This window comes from Balaenoptera acutorostrata, chromosome 3 (assembly GCF_949987535.1).
Source record: "Balaenoptera acutorostrata chromosome 3, mBalAcu1.1, whole genome shotgun sequence".
NCBI classification, from domain to species: Eukaryota; Metazoa; Chordata; class Mammalia; order Artiodactyla; family Balaenopteridae; genus Balaenoptera; species Balaenoptera acutorostrata.
In genome coordinates, this window is record NC_080066.1 from 123,310,815 (window position 1) to 123,336,058 (window position 25,244).

A 25,244-nucleotide genomic window follows, 5' to 3' on the forward strand; every position below is an offset into this window, starting at 1 on the left:
CCATATGATCATCTCAATAGGTGCAGAAAAATCTTTCAACAAAATTCAACACCCATTTATTACAAAAACCTTCCAGAAAGTAGGCATAGAGGGAACTTACCTCAACATAATAAAGGCCATATATTACAAACCCACAGCCAACATCATTCTCATGGTGAAAAACTGAAACCATCTCCTCTAAAATCAGGAATAAGACAAGCTTGTCCACTCTCACCACTATTATTCAACATTGTTTTGGAAGTTATAGCCACAACAATCAGAGAAGGATAAGAAATAAAAGGAATCCAAACTGGAAAAGAAGAAGCAAAGCTGTCAGTGTTTGCAGATGACATGATACTATACATAGAGAATCCTAAAGATGCTACCAGAAAACTACTAGAGCTAATCAGTGAATTTGGTAAAGTAGCAGGATACAAAATTAATGCACAGAAATCTCTTGCATTCCTATACACTAATGATGAAAAATCTGAAAGAGAAATTAAGGAAACACTCCCATTTACCATTGCAACAAAAAGAATAAAATATCTAGGAATAAACCTACCTAAGGAGACAAAAGACCTGTATGCAAAAAACCATAAGACACTGATGAAAGAAATAAAAGATGATACAAACAGATGGAGAGATATACCATGTTTTTGGATTGGAAGAATCAGCACCATAAAAACGACTATACTACCCAAAGCAATCTATAGATTCAATGCACTCCCTGTCAAAATACAAATGGCATTTTTCACAAAACTAGAACAAAAAATTTCACAATTTGTATGGAAACACAAAAGACCCTGAAGAGCCAAAGCAATTTTGAGAAAGAAAAGCAGAGCTGGAGGAATTAGGCTCCCTTTCTTCTGACTATACTAGAAAGCTACAGTAATCAAAACAGTATGGTACTGGCACAAAAACAGAATATAGATCAATGGAACAGGATAGAAAACCTAGAGATAAACCCACGCATATATGGTCACCTTGATATGATAAAGGAGGCAAGAATATACAATGGAGAAAAGACAGCCTCTTCAATAAGTGGTGCTGGGAAAACTGGACAGCTACATGTAAAAGAATGAAATTAGAAGACTCCCTAACACCATACACAAAACTAAACTCAAATGGATTAAAGACCTAAATGTAAAGCCAGACACTATAAAACTCTTAGAGGAAATCATAGGCAGAACACTATGACATAAATCACAGCAAGATCCTTTTGGACCCAACTCCTAGAGAAATGGAAATAAAGACAAAAATAAACAAATGGGACCTAATGAAACTTAAAAGCTTTTGCACAACAATGGAAACCATACACAATATGAAAAGACAACCCTCAGAATGGGAGAAAATATTTGCAAATGAAGCAACTGACAAAGGATTTATCTCCAAAATTTACAAGCAGTTCATGCAGCTGAATATCAAAAAAAACCCAACCCAATTCAGAGATAGGCAGAAGACCTAAATAGACGTTTCTCCAAAGAAAATACACAGATTGTCAAGAAAAACATGAAAGGATGCTCAACATCACTAATCATTAGAGAAATGCAAATCAAAACTACAATGAGGTATCACCTCACACGAGTCAGAATGGCCATCATCAAAACATCTACAAACAATAAATGCTGGGTAGGGTGTGGAGAGAAAGGAACCCTCTTGCACTGTTGGTGGGAATGTAAATTGATACAGCCACTATGGAGAACAGTATGGAGGTTCTTTAAAAAACTAAAAATAGAACTACCATATGACCCAGCAATCCCACTACTGGGCATATATTCTGAGAAACCATAATTCAAAAAGAGTCATGTACCACAATGTTCATTGCAGCTCTATTTACAATAGCCAGGACATGGAAGCAACCTAAGTGTCCATCAACAGATGAATGGATAAAGAAGATGTGGCACATATTTACAATGGAATCTTACTCAGCCATAAAAAGAAACAAAATTGAGTTATTTGTAGTGAGGTGGATGGACCTAGAGTCTGTCATTACAGAGTGAAGTAAGTCAGAAAGAGAAAAACAAATACCATATGCTAACACATGTATATGGAATCTAATAAAAAAAAGTTTCTGAAGAACCTAGGGTCAGGACAGGAATAAAGACACAAGATGTAGAGAATGACTTGAGGACATGGGGAGGGGGAAGGGTAAGCTGGGACGAAGTGAGAGAGTGGCATGGACATATATACACTACCAAATGTAAAATAGCTAGTGGGAAGCAACCACATAGCACAGGGAGATCAGCTCGGTGCTTTGTGACCAACTAGAGGGGTGGGTTAGTGAGAGGGGGAGAAAGAAGCAAGAGTGAGGGGATATGGGGATATATGTATACATATAGCTGATTTACTTTGTTATACAGCAGAAACTAACACACTACTGTAAAACAATTATACTCCAATGAAGATGTTAAAACACTTGTTTAACCATAACTGTGGAAAATACATCATAAATAATTTTGAAAGAACACTTACACATGTTCACTTTGTAGCTTATAATTTTGTAGTGTTGAAGTAAGGTACTTATATTATAAATTTAGTATTCTAGTTTTCTATGCAAGATTTTTTTGCTCAATTTTTGGCATCTAATTCATTAAACAGACTGGAATATATTTTTCTATCTGATGGAAGATGAAAGTGTTCAGTTTCCCAATGTTTTACTATTCTTTGGCCCTTATCAAGCGATGAAAGTGGCTTCATAAGGTGTGTTGACACATGACAAACTGACCCTCACTGTTGTTTTAATTTCTTAAAGCTATTTGGGGGTTAAGATCTTTAAGGTCATTTAACCCAATTCTAAGAAACTCAATTGCAATTCAAATGGAAATTTTACTAACTTCGTATACTAAAAGGATAAAATGAAAATTTTATATTTAGACTTTTCATCCAAGAACATGATCTACCTTTCCATTTGTTCAGATAATGTGTTGCATCTCTTAATATCATTCTTCATATAGGTCCTATACCTTCTTTGTTAAATTAATGCCCGAGTGTTTTAACTTTTGGTTGTTATTTTAATTGAATGTTTTCCTTTGCCATAGTTAGTATTTTTTGCTAAAATAGTGAAGAACAAAAAATTTTTAATACTTATCTTGGAGCCAGATACTTTATCAAATTATCTTATTAATTCTAAGGTTATCATAGTGTCTTCTCACTTAAGATATTTGCTTTTTATTTTTAAATTAAGTGTATTCATTTTCTATTTGTATTTTTTTTTTAAAGGATTTTCTTATTTATTTATTTATTTATTTATTTATTTTTGGCTGTGTTGGGTCTTCGGTTCGTGCGAGGGCTTTCTCCAGTTGCGGCAAGCGGGGGCCACTCTTCATCGCGGTGCGGGGACCGCTCTTCATCGCGGTGCGCGGGCCTCTCTCTATCGCGGCCCCTCCCGTCGCGGGGCACAGGCTCCAGACGCGCAGGCTCAGCAATTGTGGCTCACGGGCCCAGCTGCTCCGTGGCATGTGGGATCTTCCCAGACCAGGGCTCGAACCCGTGTCCCCTGCATTAGCAGGCAGATTCTCAACCACTGCGCCACCAGGGAAGCCCTCTATTTGTATTTTAAGTAGAATTTTTCTTAGTATGGGTCTTGAGTTTTATCACATGGTCTGTTGATATTGTGTGTGGCAAAAATATTCCTTTTTAAAATAAACTAAAAACTGACAGCTGGACAGAATTGCTTTTGAAGATTTGAGAAATACAGCTATTAGTCAAACATCTAAATAGTGGCAAATTTCTTTTAAATGACCCAAATGAAAAGCAATGTGTGTTGCTGTCAAAGACACACACAGCTGCGTGATTATGATGGAGTTTGAGGAGGAAACAACCACAGCAAACAAGTGCAGAGTCAATACTTCAGCTTTGCTGGCCATCATGAGAAATATACACTTCAGAGGGCAAATCATATTTTACAGTCATCAATAAGTGTAAGGGCTTTAAGTCCAGTTATTTCTGGTTGCAAAATGAAGAAGAACAAGAGGAGAGATGATTTGTGCCAAATTTTTAAGAATCATACTTGGATTTAAAATGCAAAGTTATAGGCAGTGTAAGCAAAAATCCTATTTCAGGTGTGTGTGAGTGTGTGTGTGTGAGAGAGAGAGAGACAGAGAGATTATATCTATAACTCTGAAAAATTCTTTCAAAATGAAGCAAAGAGCCCAGAGAACTAGATTCACCCCCAAGTGATGTTCAGAGTCAAGGTTGTTTTACTTGTATTAGAAAGCAGTTTACCCCATGCCGTTTTTGAGAAGGTGTCCTTTCAAAGGCTCAGTGATATAGTCCTGAGCAGCAATGGCAGGAGGTAGAATTGATTTTCTGTCTTCAGTTTGGCAGACATGACTATTGAAACTGCATGAAACTAAACGGTCAAGGATTACATGATCCAAAGGACCAAGTGGTGTCTTTTTTACCTTCCTAAGGTAGTAGGATGTATGAGTTTTTTCAGTTTGGTATTTGGAGACGAAAATATGAAGTATGGGCAGAGTCTAATTATTGCAATATAAAAGATTTAATTTTATAAGTTGTCAGATGAGTATAATTTGTATATTTAACATTAAAAGAATGATCTATACTTGTTTCAATTTTTTTTCATTCAGAAAATATCTTCCAAGAGAATTCTTTATCATGTTTTGTTAAAATGTTCACTATTTCAGAATTGGAAACAATAGGCACTACCACATTGCAATACCTTTTAAAATTCACCTACTCATACAGTGCTAATAGAGAACCTAACTATGCCAAGTGCACTCCAGATCCTTGGGCTATGTCAAGGAACCAGATCAGAATTCTTGCCCTTAAGAAGCTTACTATGTCTCCTCAGTTACAATGTAAAATATTAAACTATACACTTGATAGTATTTTGCAAAATAAGTGCTAAAAAGACCAGGGAAATGCTATGGGATAGTAGGTGCAATGTTACATATGATGATTAAAATGATAGTATTTAAGCAAAGACTTGAAGAAGGTGAGGGAATTAGCATCTGGATATCGGGGAGCAGAGTAGTACAAGCAGAGTCAGTAAGTGCAAAGGCCTGAAGACAGAAACACGCTTGGCAGGTCCCAGGAAATGTAAGATAAGCCATTATGGCTGGAACACAGAACCCTTAAGAGAGTAGTAGGAAATGCTATCAGATGGAAGGGAAGGAAAGATCAGGGCCTTGAAGTGGCTCTTATTCTGACTGAATTATGGAGTAAGGGTGAGTTGTATGCAGAGGAGTATCCTAATCTGATATACAATTTTTTAAAGGATCACTATAGCTGTTCTCTTGAAGATAGACTACAATGGAGACCAGAGTTGTGAGAAGTGTTGGGATTAATGGATACATTTTGAATATAGAGTCCCCAGTATTTTCTGATAGAAAGGGTACAAAGTGTGAGATCGAGACTCCAAGGTTGACTCAGATTTGGCCTCAGCAAGTGAAAGAATGAATTTGCCAATAACTGAGATGAGAAAGACTGTAGGTGGCTCGGGTCCGGGGGAGCAAATGAGGAATTCAGTTTTATACAAGCTTTTGACATTTACTGTTTTCAACTGGAAGTGTTTTTATATCTATACCTATGTATATAATCATACGTATATATTACATGTGTATTCACTATTTATATATTTAACATACTTGTATATGTAACATAGTTTTCCCTCAAGGAACAACTATGTAGGTACAGAGATAAATTTGGAAACTGTAAGCAAAATAGACTGTAAATAAATAATTAGTATCTAGAATGGTGGTAATAGTTCAGTATAAATGCTATGAACTACTCTAATTTTTATGTAACCTTGGTCATAGTATCCAAATTCCCTGATACTCATCTACCTCATTTGTAAAGCTGCCATGATAATACTTGTTCTCTTTGGTTTAGTTCCAAAAATGAACATGTTAAAATATCAAGGCTGATATCAGCAGATAATTCTAAATGAAAAAGAATTGAAAATAGAATAAAATTAACATTCAATTTTTCACAATTAAACTCTCAGATAACTAGAGTCTTAAATTTTATTACAGGAAAAATATTACTATACAATTTTACTGTCAGTTAATCAACCATATTACTGTGAACAGTACAGCGATGGCATATACAGCTTAAAACAGGATGGATTCAAGGAAAAGTTTCCTATACCTTCCGGCTCTCCTGCTGGTCCAGGATTAGAACCATAATCTGAGATGTATTATCAGTGATGTTGATCACAGCAATCTGTATTGCAATTGTCAAGTAGCCTGTGAATTTCCTGTGAGAAGTGACAGTTACTTTTAACTGAATTTGTTGACCGTCTTTGGCTTATGATCCAAGTTCTGTAAATGCTTGCTGAATAAAATAATAGAGGTATTATTCCGTCCCCCTGTGAGCTCACATTTGAACTAGGACAGCATTTAAAATTAAAGATCAAGTGTAAATATAAATGTTTTGCAATAGAAATGGGTGTCCATAAAAGAGTTTCTCTACAAAGCTTACAAAAATCATCATTGTGTTCACTATTATTTATCTTAAACACAAATTCTAAAACAATAAGGTATAAAAATAGGCAATGCATTCAGATTATCATTCAATAAGTAAAAGTGCATATCTAGAAACCAATAAAATGTGAAACTGTCAAAATCAAGGCATCTGGTAAAGTGGCTAGATATAAGCCAAACTGTAGACATCAAAAGCTCTTTTTTATAGTAATATTCAATTCGGAGTTTATTTTATAGCCTTTATTTTGGACAACAAATTATTTCACTTGACTAACTGTAATGTACATAGTTTAATATGAAATATAAGTTCAAGAAGATGTTGATCCTACATTTGTAATTATACAATGATTATGTCCTCTATAGTTCCTGAATTTGAGTTGCAACTTAGATATAATCTTTCATGGTGGATAAAATGAAAATGGAAATATGATCACTTGGAGATTTCTTGTGTGCAAGAGATAACAAAATAAACCCCAAGCAAAACACAGCCCACACCTAACAAGCACACAATTACAGTGCCAGAAGAGCAAAACTTCCTTAGCAATGAGAGAGCAAGACAAATTCCAACGGCACATGCAGGGAAAGTTTGCATGAGTTTATTTCTTATAGTCTACCTCACTTAAAAAAATGCAAAAAATCAAATCAGTGAAAACAAACAATGAGAAGGCTACAAATCTACCTTGTAATTACAAAACTTTCTGATGGTCTCATTTGATCCAATAATAAAATCTAGCATATAAATAAAACCTTTCTAACATTTCTCTACAAATTTTCTTTACAATGATTATTTCCTCTTTATAGAACTTTTAAAATGGCATAGGTTATATTTTAAGATGAGCAATAAAAAATTGAAATTTATGAAAAAATACCTTCACTGTATCAAAAAGTGCTATCAATTCATTCATTCAAATATTAGTTACCCTCAATGTGTATTACATTTTACTGGGCATTGAAAATAAACTATAGAATGGAGAAGATCTTGCTTCAGAGCTTACCATATTTTGCTTGGTGTTGGGAGATGGGTGCATTGAAAAGCAAGTAGGCAATTAGTATAACGGATGTTAATTGCTATGATGATAGAAGTATAGTGTGCCTTCAGAGCACTTAGGCAGTACGACTTAATGGAATAGAATTAATAACACAGTGTATTCATTTCCTATTGAGCCTGTAACAAATTGTCACAAGTTTGGTGGCTTGAAACAGCTTATTCTCTTTCTGCTCTGGAGTTAATAAGTCTGAAATAGGCTTCCAGGTCTGCCTGCCTGGCTTGAGGGGTGAATCTGTATCATTTATTTTCTAGCATCTAGAGGCTGCTTATATTCCTTGACTCATGGCTCCTTCCTCTGTGTCTGTCGCTCTCTGTAGTTACATCTTTCTCTTTATTATTAGGACCTTTGTGATTACATTGGGCATGCCTGGACAGTCAATGATATTCTTCTCATCTCAATATTTTTTTAACTTAATTATCAGTCTCTTTTACCATGTGAAGCAACACATTCACAGGTTCTAGGAACTGACATCTTTGGGGGTCATTCTTGCCCACCCAGGAATGAACCTATTTTATATATAAGTTTAATAAAAAATTGTGTTTATGTTTAACAAGAAAAAGTATTATTCAGTAAATGATTCTGTGATAGTTGAATATCTATTTGGAAAGAAATTGACCATTTAGGTGTTCACCTCACAAATTAATATCAGAAGAAATTCCATGTTGGAATTATCTGTCTCCAGTGGATTCCACTGAAATAGACCATAATGGGAATGACTCCTCCTAGAGTTTTATAGTATCACCTTACACAACTGACCACCGCAGCACTTTCTTAGGGTAGCAGTGGAAATTACAAAATTTTTCAGAGAAGGAATTGGCAATACATATCAAGATCATTCAATTATGCATACTCTGCTGGTAACTTAACTTTGTTTTTAAGCACGTAGTATACTTTTCTTCATAAGAAACCCTTTACGTACAATAATAACCAACCTAATGTCACATTTAGTGGAGGAGTTTACTAACAGTCAAAAACTTCCAACAGTCAAAAACTTCCAACACTAGTAGCTTAAGTACTGAAATATTTTATACCCATTTGATGTAATATTAAAGTGATTAAAATTATCTTACAACAAGTTTTTTGTTGATAATAGAAAATATTTAAATGATAAGGATAGAAACTTCATATATTGGAGACTGTTTAATTGTAGTTATCTCCCATACATACTTATTTCCTTTGTCTACCAGTACCCTACCAAAATGCAATAAAAATATATTAATTTACTACGACAAAGAAAAGGGTGGAATTGATAAGCATGCAATAAAATTTCAATAAATGGAAGACAGAAAGGAAGTAGAAGTGTGACTAACTCAGAAGGGAATGCAACTCAAGGGTATGACTTTTGAACTTTCTTGTTTCTTTGCATGGTTTTATTCTTTATTTGAAATCTCCAGTGGAACTTTCAATTCCCAAGTTTATGACACAAAATTTAGGAAAGGGAGAAGGGAGTCGTAATATCTGACCTCCAGTGAGTTCTACAGTAGGATGCATGGCTCTGCCATACCTAACACCAATGTGAGGCAGCCAAAGAAAACAGAACTACAATCTACGTATCAAGCAATTTTCTATTTTCTCCCTTGGCTACTATCTTTGCTTACCCAAGGATGCACTTCTGCTTGTTAGAATCTGATAATTTAACTCGTAAAAGAAATTGTTATTTTTCATTTTTTTAAACATCTTTATTGGAGTATAATTGCTTTATAATGGTGTGTTAGTTTCTGCTTTATAACAAAGTGAATCAGCTATACATATAAATATATCCCCATATCTCCTCCCTCTTGCGTCTCCCTCCCACCCTCCTTATCCCATCCCTCTAGGTGGTCACAAAGCACCGAGCTGATCTCCCTGTGCTATGGGGTTGCTTCCCACTAGCTATATATTTTACGTTTGGTAGTGTATATAAGTCCATGCCACTCTCTCGCTTTCTCCCAGCTTACCCTTCCCCCTCCCCGTATCCTCAAGTCCATTCTCTAGTAGGTCTGTGTCTTTATTCCCGTCTTGCCCATAGGTTCTTCATGACCATTTTTTTTTTTTTAGATTCCGTATATATGTGTTAGCATACGGTATTTGTTTTTCTCTTTCTGACTTACTTCACTCTGTATGACAGACTCTAGGTCCATCCACTTCACTACAAATAACTCAATTTCGTTTCTTTTAATGGCTGAGTAAGATTCCATTGTAAATATGTGCCACATCTTCTTTATCCATTCATCTGTTGATGGACACTTAGGTTGCTTCCATGTCCTGGCTATTGTAAATAGAGCTGCAATGAACATTGTGGTACATGACTCTTTTTGAATTATGGTTTCTCAGGATATATGCCCAGTAGAGGGATTGCTGGGTCATATGGTAATTCTATTTTTAGTTTTTTAAGGAACCTCCATACTGTTCTCCATAGTGGCTGTATCAATTTACATTCCCACCAACAGTGCAAAGGGTTCCCTTTTCTCCACACCCTCTCCAGCATTTAATGTTTGTAGATTTTTTGATGATGGCCATTCTGATCGCTGTGAGATGATATCTCATTGTAGTTTTGATTTGCATTTCTCTAATGATTAATGATGTTGAGTATTCCTTCATGTGTTTGTTGGCAATCTGTATATCTTCTTTGGAGAAATGTCTATTTAGGTCTTCTGCCCATTTGTAGATTGGGTTGTTTGTTTTTTTGATATTGAGCTGCATGAGCTGCTTGTAAATTTTGGAGATTAATCCTTTGTCAGTTGCTTCATTTGCAAATATTTTCTCCCATTTTGAGGGTTGTCTTTTCGTCTTGTTTATGGTTTCCTTTGCTGTGCAAAAGCTTTGAAGTTTCATTAGGTCCCATTTGTTTATTTTTGTTTTTATTTCCATTTCTCTAGGAGGTGGGTCCAAAAAGGATTTTGCTGTAATTTATGCATAGAGTGTTCTACCTATGTTTTCCTCTAAGAGTTTGATAGTGTCTGGCCTTACATTTAGATCTTTAATCCATTTTGAGTTTATTTTTGTGTATGGTGTTAGGGAGTGTTCTAATTTCATTCTTTTACATGTAGCTGTCCAGTTTTCCCAGCACCACTTATTGAAGAGACTGTCTTTTCTCCACTGTATATTCTTGCCTCCTTTATCAAAGATAAGGTGACCATATGTGCGTGAGTTTATCTCTGGGCTTTCTATCCTGTTCCATTGATCTATATTTCTGTTTTTGTGCCAGTACCATACTGTCTTGATTACTGTAGCTTTGTAGTATACTCTGAAGTCAGGGAGCCTGATTCCTCCAGCTCTGCTTTTCTTTTTCAAGATTGCTTTGGCTCTTCAGGGTCTTTGGTATTTCCATACAAATTGTGAAATTCTTTGTTCTAGTTCTGTGAAAATACCAGTGGTACTTTGATAGGGATTGCATTGAATCTGTACATTGCTTTGGGTAGTATAGTCATTTTCAGTGTTGATTCTTCCAATCCAAGAACATGGTATATCTCTCCATCTATTTGTATCATCTTTAATTTCTTTCTGCATACAGGTCTTTGGTCTCCTAAGGTAGGTTTATTCCTAGATATTTTATTCTTTTTGTTGCAGTGGTAAATGGGAGTGTTTTCTTAATTTCACTTTCAGATTTGTCATCATTAGTGTATAGGAATGCAAGAGATTTCTGTATCCTGCTAATGAATTTTGTATCCTACTACTTTACCAAATTCACTGATTAGCTCTAGTAGTTTTCTGGTAGCACCTTTAGGATTCTCTATGTATAGAATCATGTCATGTGCAAACAGTAACAGCTTTACTTCTTCTTTTCTGATTTGGATTCCTTTTATTTCTTTTTCTCCTCTGATTGCTATGGCTATAACTTCCAAAACTATGTTGAATAATAGTGCTGAGAGTGGGCAACCTTGTCTTTTTCCTAATCTTAGTGGAAATGGTTTCAGTTTTTCACCATTGAGGACGATGTTGGCTGTGGGTTTGTCATATATAGCCTTTATTATGTTGAGGAAAGTTCCCTCTATGCCTACTTTCTGGAAGGTTTTTATCATAAATGGGTGTTGAATTTTGTTGAAAGCTTTCTCTGCATCTATTGAGATGATCGTATGGTTATTATCCTTCAGTTTTTATTATGGTGTATCACATTAATTGATTTGCGTATATTGAAGAATCCTTGCATTCCTGGAATAAACCCCACTTCATCATGGTGTATGATCCTTTTAATGTGCTGTTGGATTCTGTTTGCTAGTATTTTGCTGAGGATTTTTGCATCTATATTCATCAGTGATATTAACCTGTAGTTTTCCTTCTTTGTGACATCTTTGTCTGGTTTTGGTATCAGGGTGATGGTGGCCTCGTAGAATGTGTTTGGGGGTGTTCCTCCCTCTGGTATATTTTGGAAAAGTTTGAGAATGATAGGTGTTAGGTCTTCTCTAAATGTTTGATAGAATTCGCATGTGAAGCCATCTGGTCCTGGGCTTTGGTTTGTTGGAAGATTTTTAATTACACTTTCAATTTCATTGCTTGTGATTGGTCTGTTTATATTTTCTATTTCTTCCTGGTTCAGTTTCGGCAGGTTGTGCTTTTCTAAGATTGTGTCCATTTCTTCCAAGTTGTCCATTTTATTGGCATATAGTTGCTTGTAGTAATCTCTCATGAACCTTTGTTTTTCTGCTCTGTCAGTTGTTACTTCTCCCTTTCATTTCTATTTCTATTGATTTGAGTCTTCTCCCTTTTTTTCTTGATGAGTCTGGCTAATGGTTTATCAACTTTGTTTATCTTCTCAAAGAACCAGTTTTTAGTTTTATCGATCTTTGCTATCGTTTCCTTCATTTCTTTTTCATTTATTTCTGATCTGATCTTTATGATTTCTTTCCTTCTGCTAACGTTGGCGTGTTTTTGTTCTTCTTTCTCTAATTGCTTTAGGTGTAAGGTTAGATTGTTTATTTGAGATGTTTCTTGTTTCTTAAGTTAGGATTGTATTGCTATAAACTTCCCTCTTAGAACTGCTTTTGCTGCATCCCATAGGTTTTGGGTCGTCGTGTTTTCATTGTCATTTGTTTCTAGGTATTTTTTGATTTCCTCTTTGACTTCTTCAGTGATCTCTTGGTTATTTAATAGTGTATTGTTTAGGGCTTCCCTGGTGGCGCAGTGGTTGAGAATCTGCCTGCTAATGCAGGGGACACGGGTTCGAGCCCTGGTCTGGGAGGATCCCACGTGCCGCGGAGCAGCTGGGCCCGTGAGCCACAATTGCTGAGCCTGCGCGTCTGGAGCCTGTGCCCCGCGACGGGAGGGGCCGCGATAGAGAGAGGCCCGCGCACCGCGATGAAGAGCGGTCCCCGCACCGCGATGAAGAGTGGCCCCCGCTTGCCGCAACTGGAGAAAGCCCTCGCACGAACCGAAGACCCAACACAGCCAAAAATAAATAAATAAATAAATAAAATCAAGTAAAACTTTAAAAAAAAAAAAAAAAAAAAATAGTGTATTGTTTAGCATCCATGTGTTTGTATTTTTTACAGATTTTTTCCTGTAATTGATATCTAGTCTCATAGCGTTGTGGTCAGAAAAGATACTTGATACGATTTTAATTTTCTTAAATTTACCAAGGCTTGATTTATGACCCATGATATGGTCTATCCTGGAGAATGTTGCATGAGCACTTGAGAAGAAAGTGTATTCTGTTGTTTTTGGATGGAATGTCCTATAAATATCAATTAAGTCCATCTTGTTTAATATATCATTTCAAGCTTGTGTTTCCTTATTTATTTTCATTTTGGATGATCTGTCCCTTGGTGATATTAAGGTGTTAAAGTCCCCTACTATGATTGTGTTACTGTTGATTTCCCCTTTTATGGCTGTTAGTATTTGCCTTATGTATTGAGGTGCTCCTAAGTTGGGTTCATAAATATTTACAATTGTTATATCTTCTTCTTGGATCGAACCCTTGATCATTATGTAGTGTCCTTCTTTGTCTCTTGTAATAGTCTTTATTTTAAAGTCTATTTTGTCTGATATGAGAAATGGTACTCCAGCTTTCTTTTGATTTCCATTTGCATGGAATATCTTTCTCCATCCCCTCACTTTCAGTCTGTATGTGTCCCTAAGTCTGAGGTGGGTCTCTTTTAGACAGCATATATGTGGGTCCTGTTTTTGTATCCATTCAGCCAGTCTTTGTCTTTTGGTTGGAGCATTTAATCCATTTACATTTAAGGCAATTATCAATATGTATGTTCTTTTTACCATTTTCTTAATTGTTTTGGGTTTGTTACTGTAAGTCTTTTCTTTCTCTTGTGTTTCCTGGTAAATGTGTTTAGCATTTGTTGTAAAGCTGGTTTGGTGGTGCTGAATTCTCTTAGCTTTTCCTTGTGTGTAAGGGTTTTAATTTCTCCATCAAATCTGAATGTGATCCCTGCTGGTTATAGTTATCTTGGTTGTAGGTTTTTCTCCTTCATCACTTTAAATATGTCCTGCCACTCCCTTCTGGCTTGCAGAGTTTCTTCTGAAAGATCAGCTGTTAACCTTATGGGGATTCCCTTGTGTGTTATTTGTTGGTTTTCCCTTGCTGCTTTTAATATATTTTCTTTGTATTTAGTTTTTGGTAGTTTGATTAATATGTGTCTTGGCATGTTTCTCCTTGGATTCATCCTGTATGGGACTCTTTGTGCTTCCTGGACTTGATTAACTATTTCCTTTCCCATATTAGGGAAATTTTCAACTATAATCTCTTCAAATATTTTCTCAGTCCCGTTTCTTTATCTCTTCTTCTTCTGGGACCCCTGTAATTCGAATGTTGGTGCGTTTAATGTTGTCCCGAAGGTCTCTGAGATTGTCCTCAATTCTTTTCATTCTTTTTTCTTTATTCTGCTCTGCAGCAATTATTTCCAGTATTTTATCTTCCAGGTCACTTATCCGTTTTTCTGCCTCAGTTATTCTGCTATTGATCCCTTCTAGAGAATTTTTAATTTTATTTATTGTGTTGTTCATCACTCTTTGTTTGCTCTTTAGTTCTTCTAGTTCCTTTTTAAATGGCTGTTGTATTTTCTCCATTCTATTTCCAAGATTTTGCATCATCTTTACTATCTTTAGTCTGAATTCTTTTTTTTAAATGTTTTTTTTTTATCATTTGTGTTGTATGCATTAAGTTTTGTGGCCCTGTGAATTTTTAATATTCTCTGTTTCCAAAATTTTAAAGTATATAGCTTATATATAAGTCTTCACAGAATTCCTATTAGAAATAATGCAGTTTTGTGAATACTGTTAACTATATAGGCCAAGTACAATTTACCCTCTGTACGTTTACCTGTAAAACATATAATTTATTGGATATCTATTGGTAGGAGTATAATACAACTTCAGGAAATAGGTATTAAATATTCTGTGTAATAGGAACATTCCTATGTTTATTTGATATTGTCACAGAAAAACAATTCTTTATATTTTTATTCAGTAAGTTAGGTTCTAAACATTATGTTGATAACTCACTCTTTAGTGAAATCCTCTGAATAAAATTAGTGAGAGTGGGCATCTTTGTCTTGTTTCTGAACTTAGAGGAAATACTTTCAGCTTTTCACTCTTAAGTATGTTTTAGCAGTGGGCTTGTCATACATGGCCCTCATTATGTTGAAAGATGTTCCCTCTATACACATTTTGAGAGTTTTTTCATAAGTAGATGTTAAATTTTTCCAAGTGCGTTTTCTGCATCTATAATAATGATTTTATTTTTTATTTTGTTGATGTAATATATCACATCAATTTGTGGATGTTGAACCATCCTTCCATCCCTGGATAAATCCCACTTGATTGTGGTGTATGATCCTTTTAACGTAGTGTTGGATTCAATTTGCTAATGTTTTGTTGAGGACTTTTGCATCTATATTCATCACATTTGTTGACCTAGAATTTTCTTTATGGTGTCCTCATCTGGTTTTGGTATCAGGCTAATTCTAGCCTCATAGTATAAGTGTGGAAATGTTCCCTCTTCTATTTTTTGAAAGAGTTTGAGAAGAATTGGTATTCTTTTTTAAATGCTGGGTACAATTCACCAGTGAAGACATCTGGTCCTGTACTATTTTTTGTTGAGAGGTTTTTGATTACTGATTACCTTATTTTCTTAAAAATGTAGTATTACAAGTCTATAAGTTATTTTCAGCAATCCACATTATATAATAATCCTGTAAGTCCAGAAAAAATGCAGACTGCTGCTCAGTAGCACAAGCCAGGACCATACAGATGGATGTGTGAGATTGACAAAGTTGTGAAGGAGGCTGAAGTAGCATCAAAGAGTATATTGTTAAAAAATCAATAGTACAAAACTAAAACAAATATTGTACAGCAATATCACAAGGGAATAATCCCACTGTGGATCACAGAATTTTGGCATTTACTTTATGCTTTCTCTAGTGACGTTTTAGAACATTTTATTTCAATTAGTGTTTAATATTTTCTTTTGAATTTTGGCATGTCATTTGCTTTTTTCTTGACTTAACACAGAGACAGAAGTAACCAAGACAGAAGCCAGTCTTTATAACCTAATCTTGAAAATAAACATATATCACTTCCATTATATGCAGCTGATCACATGGACAAATCCTGGTACAGTGTGAGGAGGAACTACAGGACAGTGTGAATGCCAGAAAGGGGAAAATTTGGGGGGGGGCATTTTGGAATCTGGCTATTAAGTACTAAAACCACTTAGTACAGATTCACTGTAAAAGTCAAATATGGTTATTGTTATTACTACATAAAAAATGTATGGCTTTAATTCTTTGGCCAGATCATTTAAGTGAGGGACAGAGGTTTAGTTTCACTTGTGGTCACAAAGCTAATAAGTGTTAACTAATGATAAAGTTTAGCATTTTCAATTCAAAGCTCATGATTTTGCTACTGAACACAAAAATAAAAAACAAAAAACAAACTTTCCTCTCCAGTTTGTGTCTGAATATGTACGTACTTATGTATATACATGTCTAATATTGAGCTCCTGATCTCCCTGATCCAAACCTATTCATCCACCTATCTGTTCTAAATTAATGGCAATTTCATATTTACTTCTTGAGCCAAAACTTGGAGTCAGTCTTTCTCTTACACCCCACATACCATCTATAAACCCTTCTGAGCTGGACTTTCCAATCACTTCTCTTTACCTCTTTCATTGGTCTAAATTCCTCGTGGTCCAATATACCATCACTTCACTCAGATCATTGCAGTAGCTCACTTCAGTGTGTTCTCTGTGCACTAGCCCAAAAGACTGTTAAATGTTAAATCGTCCCATTTCCTGACTAACGTATTTCCCATGACTTCACGTCATTCCTAGTTAAAGCAAAGACTCCTCAAGGCCCTACACGTAAATTTTACATTTCTGATGACTCTCTTATGTTTCTTATTCATTGTATCTCCTATTTCTGTCCATTCAGGCCAGGTTTACCTCACTTGTTTAGACTCCTGTCAATTTATCAAACACTCAGGGCCTTTTTACTTGCCTTTCCCTCTGCCTGGTATTCCCTTATCTGAAATTCATTCCTTCCATCAGATTTTTATTCAAATACAAATTCTCAGTGATACCTCCCCCAACCACCCTGTTTATATTGCTTACGCTTTCCCTCCCCAGAACTCTTTCCATCTTCCCTACTGTACCTTTTCCTCAGTAATTAGCAGCCTCCAGTCCATTATACTATCTGTCTGTTTTTTCTGTAGTCTCTTAATCATAACTTGTCTACACTTGAACATAAACTCTATGAGGCCAGGATTTTTATGTTTTGAGTTTTATGTTTTATGTTTTGAAGCAGTTAAGAATTTCTTGGTATTCTTTTTTTTTTTTTTTTTTTTTGCTTCTTATTCCCACTTTATTTTGAGGCTTACTTCAATTGTGCAATTGTATCCACTCATTAGATTGTAATTTATACGTGTATAGATATATACATATTATGCTATGGTTGCAAATTCACCAAATGAAGAAATTCTTCACTGATCTTTCCAGCGAACTGCTTAAGGCCATTTGGTAAATAAGGAGCTCAATCTTTTGAACACGTCCTTCTTCCTTTTTCAAAGATGGCATTGGAGAATAGGTACATATTTTTTACAAAGTTTCTTGGTATTCTTATTAGAAATGATACCAATGTCAGTAATCTTATTGTTACTTTGGTAGACATTCTGGAAGGGAGGAGTGAAGCAAAACAAATACACCTGACTCAATTTATTGCATGGGGTCACAGTAAACTTTAATCATTTGAGCATGCTTCATTCTATATCAAAGAATTTCTGAGATACAGCAGTGAAAACTAGGCAGTAGAGGTCTATCACTTCTATTTTTTTTAAGCTAGTTACCTATCCTATGGTATTTTATTATATGTACATATATGTATATATATATATATTTTGTTGTTGTTGCATTCTCCTTTATTTTTTTCCACATCTTTATTGGAGTATAATTGTTTCACAATGTTGTGTCAGATTCTGCTGTACAACAAAGTAAAACAGCCATATGTATACATATATCCCCATATCCCCTCCCTCTTGAGCCTCCCTCCCGCCCTCCCTATCCCGTCCCTCTAGGTCATCACAAAGCATCAAGCTGATCACCCTGTTCTATGCAGCAGCTTCCCACTAGCCATTCATCTTACATTTGGTAGTGTATATATGTCAATGCTACTCTCAACTTCATCCCAGCTTCCTCTTCCCTCCAGTGTCCTCAAGTCCATTCTCTACATCTGCGTCTTTATTCCTGCCCTGCCACGAGGTTCATCAGTATGGCTTTTTTAGTTTCTACATATATGTATTAGAATAGGGTATTTGTTTTTCTCTTTCTGACTTCCTTCACTCTGTATGGCAGACTCTAGGTCCATCCACCTCACTACAAATAACTCAATTTCATTCCTTTTTATGGCTGAGTAATATTCCATTGTATATATGGGCCACATCTTCTTTATCCATTCATCTGTAGATGGACATTTAGGTTGCTTCCATGTCTTGGCAATTGTAAATAGTGCTGCAGTGAACATTGTGGCACATGTATCTTTTTGAATTATGGTTTTCTCAGGGTATATGCCCAGTAGTGGGATTGCTGGGTCATATGGTAGTTCTATTTTTAGTTTTTTAAGGAACCTCCATACTGTTCTCCATAGTGGCTGTATCTACTTACATTCCCACCAATAGTGCAGGAGGGTTCCCTTTTCTCCACACCCACTCCAGCATTTATGGTTTCTAGATTTTTTGATGATGGCCATTCTGACCAGTGTGAGGTGATACCACATTGTGGTTTTGATTAGCATTTCTCTAATGATTAGTGATGTTGAACATTCTTTCATGTGTTTGTTGGCAATCTGTATATCTTCTTTGGAGAAATGTCTATTTAGGTCCTCCACCCATTTTTGGATTTGGTTGTTTGTTTTTTTGATATTGAGCTGCATGAGCTGCTTGTATATTTTGGAGATTAATCCTTTGTCAGTTGCTTTGTTTGCAAATATTTTCTCTCATTCTGAGGGTTGTCTTTTTGTCTTATGGTTTCCTTTGCTGTGCAAAACTTTTAAGTTTCATTAGGTCCGATTTGTTTATTTTTGTTTTTATTTCCCTTTCTCTAGGAGGTGGGTCCAAAAGGTTCTTGCTGTGATTTATGTCATAGAATGTTCTGCCTGTGTTTTTCTCTAAAATAATAAAATACCTAGGAATAAACCTACCTAAGGAGACAAAAGACCTGTACTCAGAAAACTATAAAACACTGATGAAAGAAATCAAAGATGACATAAACAGATGGACAAATATACCATGCTCCTGGATTGGAAGAACCAATATTGTAAAAATGACTATACTACCCAAAGCAATCTACAGGTTCAATGCAATCCCTATCAAATTACCAATGGCATTTTTCACAGAACTAGAACAAGAAATTTTACAGTTTGTATGGAAACACAAAAGACCCCAAATAGCCAGAGCAATCTTGAGAAAGAAAAATGGAGCTGGAGGAATCAGGCTCCCTGACTTCAGATTATACTACAAAGCTACAGTAATCAAGACAGTATGGTACTGGTACAAAAACAGAAATACAGATCAGTGGAACAGGATAGAAAGCCCAGAGTAAACCCATGCACATATGGTCACCTTATCTTTGACAAAGGAGGCAAGAATATACTTCAATAAGTGGTGTTGGGAACACTGGACAGCTACATGTAAAAGAATGAAATTAGAACACTCCCTAACACTATACACAAAAATTAACTGAAAATGGATTAAAGACCTAAACGTAAGGTCAGGCACTGTATTATATTTTAATATATTTTATCGCCTAGTAATGTACCAATGTTCATTTCCTTTTTCAAAAAAGTTCACTGTGGAAACACAGCATGAGATCTACCCTCTTAAAATTTTTCAAGTGTACAATGTGTTATTGTTGACTATGGGTACAATGTTGAAGAGCAGATCTCTAGAGCTGATTCATCTTGCTTGACTAAAACTTGTTCATTGATTAGTAACTCCTCCTTTCCCCCTCCCCCCGTTCTAGATACCTCATATAATAGGAATCATGGAGAATTTGTCTTACTGTAACTGGCTTATTTCACTTAGCATAATGTACCATGATATTTTTTTTAACTTTTTATTTCATATTGGAGTATAGTTGATTAACAATGTTGTGTTAGTTTCAGGTGTACAACAAAGTGATTCAGTTATACATACACATGTATCTATTCTTTTTCAAATTATTTTCCCATTTAGGTTGTTACATAATATTGAGCAGAATTCCCTGTGCTACACAGTAGGTCCTTGTTGGTTATCCATTTTAAGTATAGCAGTGAAGGGTGGGGAGTGGGAGGCATAGTTACGGAGTTTGGGATTGACATTATATCACTTCTATTTTAAGGCAAAAAGAAACATTTCTATTTTGAAGTTGAAAAACTATGGTCAGAAAAAAAAGATGAATGCAACATGTTATGGCCACATCTGAAAAGCTGATACATTACCACCCACATTGAAAATCCTAAAATCATTCCCACTGGACTTCAGTTATTGACTCCAACAAAATTAATGTACTGTCTGCAATCATTACGGTGGTTACAAAAATTAAAAATAAATCTAGTATCAACTGTCAATAGAAATTTCAAAGCAGATTGGATTCCTGAGATGATAAAAACAAGGAGTCAATGATTCTATTGATTTTTTTGAGGGGGGTGAGGGAGGAAAGGAAGGATGAAAGAATAAAAGAATGAAGGCATTCATTAAATAGATTAATAATACATTGAAAAACTATTTAAATTCTACTTTTTAGATTCAATATCTGATACTGAAATCATAAATAAATACGAAATGGACAGGCGCCCACATTTCTTAACACCATGGTTATTTACTCTTAAAACAAATCAGGTAATTGATGATGAAATTAAATTCATCTTATAATCACTTATTGGTCAATTGAGACTCTTCATCCCTTGCTAGAAATGTTTCAGGGAAGAGAAAGGAGGAAATACTGTAGAAAGGCAATTTTTGGAATACCTGCTATGTTTCATGTTCTTATAGATAATAACATACTTAAAAAGCCATATTTGAGGGGTTTTGTGCTATCAGTTTTAATGATGAAATGGGGTTGAATTCATTTATGTAAACTGCCTAAATCTAGTAAGTAGCAGTTAGAATTTGATAAATTATGATGAATTCCCAAAACTATTTTCTACCCATACTGCATTATCTTCCATGTTAAGATTAAAAAGAAGCAGGAATGATGTGACTAATAAAAGATGAATTTCCAAACTATACAAACAGCTTAAACAGTTGAATATCAAAACCCAACAACCCAATCCAAAAATGGACAGAAGACCTAAGTAGATATTTCTCCAAAGAAGATATACAGATGGCCAAAAGGCACATGAAAAGATGCTCAGCTTTGTAATTATTAGGGAAATGCAAATTAAAACTACAATGAGGTGTCACCTCACACAGGTCAGAATGGCCAACATCAAAAAGTCTACAAATAATAAATGCTGGAGAGGGTGTGGAGTAAGGGGAACCCTTCTACACTGTTGGTGGGGATGTAAATCGGTAAAACCACTATGGAGAACAGTAAAGAGGTTCCCTAAAAAACTAAAAATAGTTGCCATATGATGCAGCAATTTCACTCCTGTGGCATATTCCCAGAGAAAACTGATTAGAAAAGAAGATACATGTACCCCAATGTTCATAGCAGCATTATTTACAATAGCCAAGACATGGAAGCATCCTAAATGTCCATTGACAGATGGATAAAGATGTGATATATATACACATTGGAATATTATTCAGCCATAAGAAAGAACGAAATAATGCCATTTGCAGCAACATGGATGGACCTAGATATTATCATACTAAGTGAAGTAAGTCAGAGAATGACAAATATCATATGATATGGCTTATATGTGGAATCTTTAAAGATAATGCGAATGAACTTATTTACAAAACAGAAATAGACTTGCAAACATAGAAAATAAACTGTGGTTACCAAAGATGAAAAGGGGGGAGGTGTGGGGATAAATTCGGAGTTTGGGGTTAACAGGTACACATTACTTCATACAAAATAGACAAAAAACAAGGACCTACTGTATAGCACAGGGAACTATATTCAATATGTTGTAATAACCTGTAATGGAAAAGAATCTGAAAAAAATATATAACTGAATCACTTTGCTGTACCTCTGAAACACTGTAAATCAACTACATTTCAGTTAAAAAATAAAAACAAAAAAAGAAGCAGGAATTGCATATTTGATTCTTTCTACTGTTTGTATCCATATCAATCTGTAGATTGGGTGAAATGCATGAAACCAAAATTTGTAATTTCTGTAAGAAAAAAGTAGGAATTCATTTTTCACTTTCATTTTCCCAAAATGTTTACAGTGGAGTCTAATATATGCTATATATTAAATATCTAAATAGATGTAAATCGTAATCATATGCTTAATGAATCCATAATTATCAACCAAGACATTAAATATAATCAAATAAAATTGAATTAAAAAATGCATGAATGTTAAAGGCTTTTCTCAGTTATATGAAACCTATAACCTTAACACATGCGACTTCTGTGAATTTAACACTTTATTCAAGGGTGAAATATGCGTTGAAAAAAGCAAACTTGAAATTTAGATGAGGTAAAGATCTTGTTCTTCCCATTTTATTAAAACTCCTGAGAGAAACAACAACAAAAATAATAACCTAAATTTTGATCCTTTTATGTATAAGAAAATATAAAAGACAATAAATGGGTTAAAGTTATATAACAAAGTACTCTTTCAAATCAATATGAAAAACAAAAATAAAAGATAATTGGGGGGGAATTGAGTAAATATGAGTAAATTCAACCTCAAATCATCGTCACTGAAATTTAAAACTGAAATGTTCAAATATTGAATTTTTAAATTCTACTAATTAGTAAGTGAAAAAAAAATACAGTGAGAAAGAACTTCTCATTTCATGTTGGTGTAAGAAAAGTCAGGTACTTCCAGGAAGGATATTTAACATGTATATCACTTGCCTCCTTTGTGTATAATTATTTTGCCTGGATAATTTGACTTCTACAAACATATCTTTAATCTTCAGTGTGAATAATCTTGAAGTCTAATCTTGAATGTAAACAAATCATTTTGTACAAGATTTTCATTAGTGTTAATGTTAGAAGGGGAACATGGCTTATTAAACCTCAATATGTAGAAATATAAGGCATGGTTACAAAGAATTATTGTGGCAGGCTTAAAAACATAAGTAAGCCAGATACAAAATGTTGTATGACTTTATATTAAAAGTTATGCCTAGAAAATAGCTAGATTAAATATGTTAACATTATTTTAACCATCATGACATTTTTGGGGGTTAGGTTATCCTTATTTTCCTTTTATATTGTATATGTTCAACATAGGACAAATTATTTTTATAATCAAAAGTCTATCTAAAAGTGATTTTATAACCTTGTCCTCACTCTTCTTTCAACAAGCATGCCTTCATATTTTTCTTCTGTTAATTGGCAGTAGGTAGGAAACCTCAAGTATCTTTTAATCTTCCTTGCTGCTCATCCCCAGTATTCAGTCAGTTACCAACACAGTTTGAATCAAGCTCAAATACCTCTTTAATCTATGTTCTCTGCTTTCTTTTTTTTTTTTGCTGTTATATATTTTAATTAATTAATTTATTTATTTTTGGCTGCTTTGGATCTTCACTGCTGCATGTGAGCTTTCTCTAGTTGTGCTGAGTGGGGACTACTCTTCGTTGCGGTGCGTGGGCTTCTCATTGCGGTGGCTTCTCTTGTTGCGGAGCACGGGTTCTAGGTGTGCGGGCTTCAGTAGTTGTTGCACATGGGCTCAGTACTTGTGGCTCGTGGGCTTTAGAGCGCAGGCTCAGTAGTTGTGGCGCACGGGCTTAGTTGCTCTGCGGCACGTGGGATCTTCCTGGACCAGGGATCGAACCCGTGTCCCCTGCATTGGCAGGCGGATTCTTAACCACTGCGCCACCAGGGAAGCCCCCTATGTTCCTTACTTTCTATTCCCACTGCCATTGCTTTGGTTCAGTGCATTCAGTTTTTCATGGGAATGTTAAAATAGCCTCCAACTGGTTTCCTTGGTTACAGTCCAACTCCACCTCCTGCTTTTCCCTCAATTCCTCTTCCAAGCTGCTGCCAGAAGGATATTTCTACAACACAATCTTGGTCATGCCATTGTCCTGACTTTAAAAACTGATAACTTTCCATATTTTGACTCGATTAAACACTTTACCATGTCATTCAAACTTTCAACAATCGGGCTTCAGTTTACCTCTACTGATTTCTTCTGAGCCTAACCTCAGCACACATACACACGTATGCATGCACACACAAGCACACATCATAGACCTTATAGAGGGTCCAGCTATACTAATTGCCATTTTCAAACACTCCATGCACTCTCATTTGTATGCATTTGTTTTTTCTTGACGTGTTCTTCTAAGTCTTGCAAAATTCTTATTCTTCAAAGCACAGTTTAAAAATTGCCTATTCTATAGTACACAAAAATATTAAGCACATTTTTCAATGCTCCCAGAGTATTTTCTATACAGCTATTTTACACTGCATAATAAACTGCTCTTTGCTCATCCTTACCACTGATGGCTAGCTATACAATTAGTACCTAGGAGGAAGAGACTTTATCTTATTCATCTTTGTATCTTCATGTCCTGCACAGTATATAACATATAGTAGACGTTCAACAGTTTGAGAGAGATCTGAAAAAACACAACAATTTGTGAGTCCACTCTGAATAAACTAGTGCCATTAGGCAACAACTCATTTATAAAAATTCTATGATAAATTCTTTATTTGAACTGAATATTTCCATACATGTTATATAGATTGCTTTTTAAAATTTTATATATTTTATTACTTATTGCTCTTACTCTCATTCATTACTTGACACCCTGCAATCTGCCTTTTAGTCCCACAGTTTGATGGGCAATACTCTCCTTAAGGTGTCCATTCACATTGCCAAATCCAGTGATCCCACTTACCTCATTTTGACTAATTTCTATTATTTTTTGGCCATTTTTTCCTTACATGAACATGCTTCAGCATTTGTGTCTCTTAAGCACTTCCTCAATTTTGAAACTGTACCTCCCTTTGGGGATTCCCTACCCCTCACATACTGGCATTTTTCTAATACTCTGGCCATTAATTCTCTGCTTGCTTTGAGGATTCCACTTTTCCTTTCAGTCCTTAAAATATTGGGTATCACTTGAGCTTCTATTTTATGTGCTCATTATCCCTTGTCTTCAATGTAGCCCCCTTCTAATTAGTTTTCAGTATTGCAGGTCAACAATTTTTTATAAGATATAAACTTGTTAG